We start from the raw sequence: 7,289 nt of genomic DNA on the forward strand, positions 1-7,289 counted from the left end.
AATTAAATGATAAGATTTATAATTTACCTATAGTTTCTGGGAGACCCATCTGCCGTGGACGTCACCGTCCTTACCATTATTGTTTTTATTTCATTTGTTCTAATTAATTTTTTTTAATAATTTTGGATTTAATATAAAATATACTAAGATACAAATTTACCTATAGTATTTGAAGTTGTTTTAGTACTTTATATTTACAAGGATTAGCAGCTAAACATAGAGTTCGCATAAAGAGATTCCTTTTATTTCCCCCCTCCCATATTACGTATTTTCTTCAGCTTTTGTTTTCATTTTCCCGTTTCACTCTCCAACCCCCCGCTTAATTCGTTCGTTAGCAGCGACTGTCTTTAAGTTTCTTCTAGTCTTGAGGTCCGTTTAATCGTCTTCAGGTAAATTCTAAAACTCCTTTTGTGATCTGTGTTCTTGTTTGTTTCCCCAGAAAGTGAAAGGAAAGGAAAGCATTTTTTTGTTCTTTTAATTTCAAATGTTCGCTGTTGCTCCTCTTTATTCCATTTTTAATGCTTTCACTTCAATAAAAAAGAGATTCATTGAGTATTGCCGTGAGCTGGTCGAGTGTATAGATTCAAACTCTTTCTTGATTTTTTCTTTTGTTTCTGTTTTAAAATAATAAAATATTAATCTATTAAATTTTAATTATTTCTTTAATAAATTTAAGGCTGTTAATTACGTGTGGTGATAGTAAATTTTTTAATGAGGGTTGACCATGTTGATAATTATCAGTGTTTAGGGAATTCAATTTGTCTGCAATAACTTTTGGTTACCTTGGATTGCACTTTATTAGAAACTATGAGCGGAATTTAACAGCTTTGCCTTTCATTTATTGTTAAATATGATTGTTTGGGAAGTTTTGATAACTTCACTAACTGTGAGATATGGGTGGATGCAGGAGTTAGTTCTAGTTTGCTTCAATTTGTTGAAACTTGAAGGCTTTGACAAGAAAAATAAAGGTGTTATCTGGGTGTCCCAGATGAGAACTGATGTTATTGACTGTACAAGGAGGAGGGTTTTTCAGATCTTCGGTGTCTGGGTATAGCAAGGGCTTGACCCTTCTCTTGGGTAAGAAGCACGAGGACAGGCCCATGAGAGTTTCTCCCTGGAATCATTACCAGTTGGTGGACCAAGAATCTGACTCTGACCTGAATCAGCTGGCTTCCATCAAGAACCGGCTTTCCCGTGGGTGCGCCTCTTTTCTCTGCTTTAGTCGCACTTCTGCTGAACTTGATGCCCCATCAGCGTTGAAAGTTGGCCCTGTTCAACAGCAGGATGTCTTGTCGGAGCCTCGTGTTGGATAAAACTAATGATCACACAACTCAACTTGATGATGGAAATAGCAATGTAAGAGAGATTGCCCTTAAAAGTAGTTTGAAGAAGCGACCAATTAACAGTCCTCCTCCTCTTGAGGATGTTAATGACCATGAGGCATCAGGAGAAAAATATGGTGACATTCCTAGTCAGTTAGAACGAAGAAAGGTACAATGGATGGATGCTTGTGGCAGTGAGCTAGCTGAAATCAGGGAATTTGAGCCCAGGTACAAGAAATTTCTGCTCTAAACTAAAGTTCTGAATGATGCAGTAACATATTTGTTTCAAGTTAATATGCTATTGTGGTATGTTTTGTGTCTCTTAGATTATGTGTATCATGAACTTATGAAATATTATGTCTCCAACAAGACTGGTAAGTTTATCACACTTTTGTCTTTTTCTATAGCTTGTTATGCAAAGGGCTTTTGAATATTGAATAGATTCGCCCATGAATCTATGGACACTCATGCCTAATAGGTTTAGTGTTATTATTCAAGAACATGTTCCCTTTCTTAATAAAATAATAAAACTTTCCTATCAGTCCTGATGACACCCATTGCAATATGTGTTATAACGTAAATAAAAAAGGTGGGTGCAATCTTATTCTGATACATTGATTTCCTCAATGAATTGTAACCATAGTTAAAATCGAGTTATTTACTTCCTAGTACCGTAAAAGAACATGTAGTAAGGGCTTGAAAACGTGAAATTTGATCTGAGTGATGTGATAGCATGCCACTTAGATATGAACTTCTCTGTTGATGCTTTATTTTGTCAAACTTTGGGCTGGTTTCTTCGTTATACATGTATGAGAAGCTTTGCCCCTGGTAGCTTGGTTATGGTTCATGGTCGAATAGATATGATTTTAGAGTGGTGGTTCTCAAGATTTGAAACCTGATGCATGTATATGTGATCTTTTGAGGTTATGTAAGAAGCCCATATATTTTTAGGCATTGTTTTTATACTCTAGAAAAAATGTGATTAGGAAACAAATTCAAATGGAAATGTGATTGATATGCCCAACTCTTATTTAAGCTGAATAAATTGAGTGGAATCATTATTTCCTAGTAGTGGAAGTGTGTGTTGTTAGTATGGCTTATGATAATTACCCTAAGAAATCATATAGATGGAAGTAAAGTTCCTTGGGACTAAAATATTTTATGAGAAATGCCAAAGGTGCGGGATTACTTAGTTTTTACTTCTTAAGATCTCTAACAGTATTCTATGAGGAAAAGGCTGTCGAATGTATCACATGAGTAGCTAATATTTCAGCTTCATTTATAGAGAAAATATCAGATTTATCATAGATTTATAAAAGTAAGCTCATGTTGAAAGTTTATAACTTCTTTCAACCATTTTTGTGTTCAAATTTGTTTATATACTTTGATTTTAGATTTAAGAAGTATTTAAGTTTCATAAATTTTACTTGGTCTTGTTGATTAAGAATTATGTAATTATCGTGTCAATTTATCACATGAAAAAGTAACTAACCAGGTAGATAACCAATTATCTTATTTTTCATCCATGCAAATGGGTGTTTGGTTGGTACAGATTGAAAATCAGTTACATTTTGGATCTCATGGTTTTCCTTGTGTATAAAGGCTTTCTTATGTGACACCGTAAGTTGGTCAAGGTGTTGTGGTATATGAATAGTGTGTGGAAAATCGAGGCAATGAAAATTTAAATAACCTCGATTAATTCTAGGATCTCATGCATATCATACTAACTACGGTAAAATAAAGTTGTGAGATTACCTTAATCTTTGATTTGATAATCCTTTTGTGCCGTCTTTGATTTTCATTCGATTTTTAAAGGTATTGCATTTCTGAAAGACGACCACCCTCTACAAGTATCCGCACGCGAACGAACGACAAATGGTTATAGAATGCTAGTTCTATTATGTTTTTCTCAAAAACTGTTTTTGTAGTTTTAGTTTTGGACGGTCGTGAAGAGTGATTAACCTTACCCTCGTGCATATAATATCTATATATATGACTTGATTAAGATTAGGCTACATCATCTGTTTTTAATTAATTAATTTAATTATTATTAATTTAAAACTCTTTTTAAATTAAATAACAATTTAAATCATATCCTTTACCTTATAAAAAAAATTTAATTTCAACCAAAACTTAATAAACATGTTATTTAATATTATTTTTGAATCAAATAAAGAAATAATAGTAAATAAAATATTTTGTCAAAAGAATATAAATTTAACTTCTTAAATTATTATTGAGAGTAATAAACACAATCATTCTTATACATTCTTAATGTGCAACCCTTATAGGTGCAATCAACATTGGCAGTAGATAAAATCACATTTGATTCTACAAGTCATAATGGCCTAGTAAGATATAATGACTAACCAAATTATATAAAAAGCTCATGATCCGAGACAACCTTAACACACCTCATGTCATAATCTTTTTATCTAACGATATCTTGATAGAATATGAGACATGAAAAATGTCAACCTTATATTACTCTGTCTTCAGTTTCTCGATACCCAATTGAACCGACTAAACAAACAAAATTGATATTTATTAACTCATTTGAGCATGACCATGCATTTCTCAGTCTGGGGCCTTTAGATATCTCTCTTATGATAGGAGGGATAAATTCCATCTTAATTTCACACCTCACTCCATGAATCATGTCATGTTTAAGCATGAGTCATGTCATGTTTAAGCATGATTCATGTCATGTTCAAGCATAACCTTTATAATTGTCCGATTAAAGACAACGTTTGATTATGTCAAAATATAATAATTATCATGTCGAGAACTGTAGTACTTTTAGGTCTAAGAATTTAATGACATGACTCTTTGAAATTAATATATAACTTTAATCTATGTATTAATCTCAAAACGAGTCGATCCGATATTTGTTCTCAAGAAATGCATATGAATTTGGTTTGAATCTCATTTACATATTCATCTCATGAATATCTATCAAATTTTATATCAATCTTATTTTATTATTGTTCCCACAATAATAACCGATTGGAAATATTTAGAATAATTAATAATATTATTTAAGGTTATTAATAATAAAATTGCACGCAAATTATAATAATAAAAACCAATAATTAAACTATCATTTCCGTACAATATGCCTAGGGCACAAATGCAAATATGGTGGATCGTTACTTGCTTAGCATTGATTAAGGTGACAGCACAAAACATGGATTGCACTTTTGTTTGGACTTTTAAGGTGTTGCACTAATAAAAATATGCATAGATGTATTTTTCCTATTAGGTTTTGGTGTTGCACTGAGGATAGTGTCTTGGTTTATATGATGCCGTGATATTCTCGTACCCAACACTTATTTCTCTCTGAAGGAAACTATGAGGCTCCGATCATATTGAAGAAGCCTATTTTGTACAGAAAAAATGAATGTAAAATTTCACGAGTGCTTACCCTATGGCATGTTTGTATGCTCATCTGTTTGATGATACGGTATGATGTCGGCATGGCTATTTAATTAGTAACCCGTAACTGTTAAATATGTTATCAACAGTGTCCATTTTGATTGGTTTTGCAGTAATTCCCTTGCTGGATTTCTTGTTTATTGTTATTTAACTGTTCAAATAGCATCCTTAGTCCCCCCCCCCCAATTTTTTGGGGGCTCAAACACATTAATTCATTCTTCATTCTTTTTTCTTTTTTGAAATTTCTTTGAATTATGCTGATGAAACTGTACCATTTTGTCTAATGTCAGTGAAACAAGTGGATCAGATGACGAATTTGATGACGGAAATGAAGGAACTTGTTCATGTACAATTATGTAGTTTGGGGTCATTTATTGAGTTAAAGGATGCATATCAGGTAAAAGAGCTTGATCTTGTTATGTTGGAAATGTTCAATTGATTTTGGGCAAAGAAGCAGCAAATATTGTTTTGTTTTTCTTGATTCTAATTGAAAACGGACTGCATCCAAGAGAGAGGAGCTTTCTTTCTGGGCCACCTACAAAAAGTAACCTAAATTTAAGGTAAAAAAAGGTAAGCTTTCTAAAATTTTATCAAATGATACATAAAATATCATCGAATTTGCATAAATTGTTACAACAATATAACATTTTGTGTACATAACCAAAATGTTGTCACTTTTTGTGCATATACATAAATTGTTACACAGTTTATAACATTTTAAGCATATACTCAAAATAATACCTAGTTTGGAACAATTTATGTATATACACAAAAATTGATCAACATTTTGGTTATGTAAACAAAATGTTATATTGTTGTAATAATTTATGTACCTTAGGTAACATTTTATGTATTTTTTTATAACATTTCAAGTAGTCTACAGTTTTTTTTTTACCTTAAGGTTTCTCACTCTAGAACTACCCCCTAGTGTATTGATATTTTTGTGTCAATATTCAAATATTTTATAATTTCAGGTTTTACTTTTATCACTGTTGCATGACTCTCTTCTGTTGTTTTGTCCTTTCTTTCGCTACGAACGCGGCATGTAGAATAAACACCAGAATTACTATAATGAGCACAGCACGACATGTTTAAACGCAAGGAAAAATAAGCGACAACTCAAAAACAATTTCTCAATTTTTGCTTGCTTTTGATTTTGATGGAATACAGAATACTCGGATGCTTTCTTCGTCTGAAAACATAACAATTATTGCTGCCTCAGACAAGCTTTGATGTCATTATATTTGATTAGTTGATTCCTTTGGCTGGCTGATTAATACATGTATTAATCGAAGAGGATCGATCTGTTTTTTTTTTAATTTAAAATTATTATCAGGCAGAGATGGAATCAAGATTAAGGGCTGTTTTTATTTTTATGTAATGGGAAGGTGTTTTTTGAAAAATACTTTTGAGTGTTTTTGAGAACTGTTTCTGATAAATATTTTTGGATTGTTAGTTTAAAATTCAAGTGGTGGTGATTGTGGTAATCTAAACACTTTTATTTATTCCGCATGCTTTTTACCTCAAAATTGATGTTAACTTCAAAATATTTCATGACTAAACTTAAAGGCATCAAATATTCTTTTTTATTGATCTCTATTAAATGTTACGATTTATTTGTTGACTCTAGACTTTAGCTATTTCTGGAGCTTAATGCAAATTACAAGTTAAAATGAGATGAAAATAGGGGGTGAGGCAGTTATTTCTTTTAAAATTTAAAAATTTTATATATTTTTTATTGATTTTTTTGTTCTTTTAAAACTATATAAGCTTGTCTTGCTTTACATTTTTATAAATTCACCCTCTAACATAAAATTAAATATTCGTCCATGATGTGTAGAAAAGATATACAAAGATTATAAAACTAGAAGATGGAATTTTTTGAAATTATTTCTAAATTTAAATATTATAGAATTATAACAATTATAACGTTGTGTTGTAAAATTGCATATGGAAGTTTGACGTGGAATGTTTAATCATAAAAAAATCATACATATCCAAGAGTTATAATTGAGTCACTCATTTTATCAATTGAAATGAATAAGTCATATGTAATATAAAACATTATCGCTTATATCATAAGATTTATCTCAATCTCTTTATTCGATTTGAGATTAGATTTCTATAATTCTTTCTCAAGAAAAGAAAAAAAATCATCCTAGAGTTCAAACTTCTTCTTCAAGCCTAATCTTCATTGTCTACCATTAGATGACCTTCGTTTCGAGATATGTTCTCCTTCTCACCAATGAAAAGTTCACCATTATTTGAATTGTCAAATAGAGCCTCTGATGTTTAAGAAATACACTCCAAATCACCCATTTATAATAAAATTAATTAAGCAACTCAATTAAACTTTCTAAAATATAATGAATCATTTGTAAACTCACTAATAAAAAATTAACTATGTGATTTATCCAACAAAAATAAAATAAAAATATCTTACAAGAACACCTTTTAACGTCGGTTTGAGATTTAACAATACAATAATATGATTGCTATAATCAAATAATTAATTAACTTGATTGCGTTTTT

The 7,289-nt window shown here is 30.9% G+C and overlaps 1 pseudogene; it reads left to right on the forward strand.

The window, feature by feature from the left end:
* The first annotated feature begins 216 nt into the window (after positions 1 to 216).
* Positions 217 to 5,204, forward strand: LOC120199064 (annotated as a pseudogene).
* The last annotated feature ends 2,085 nt before the right edge of the window (positions 5,205 to 7,289 follow it).

Source organism: Hibiscus syriacus, unplaced genomic scaffold (genome assembly GCF_006381635.1).
Source record: "Hibiscus syriacus cultivar Baekdansim isolate YM2019G1 unplaced genomic scaffold, ASM638163v2 tig00005294_pilon, whole genome shotgun sequence".
NCBI lineage: Eukaryota > Viridiplantae > Streptophyta > Magnoliopsida > Malvales > Malvaceae > Hibiscus > Hibiscus syriacus.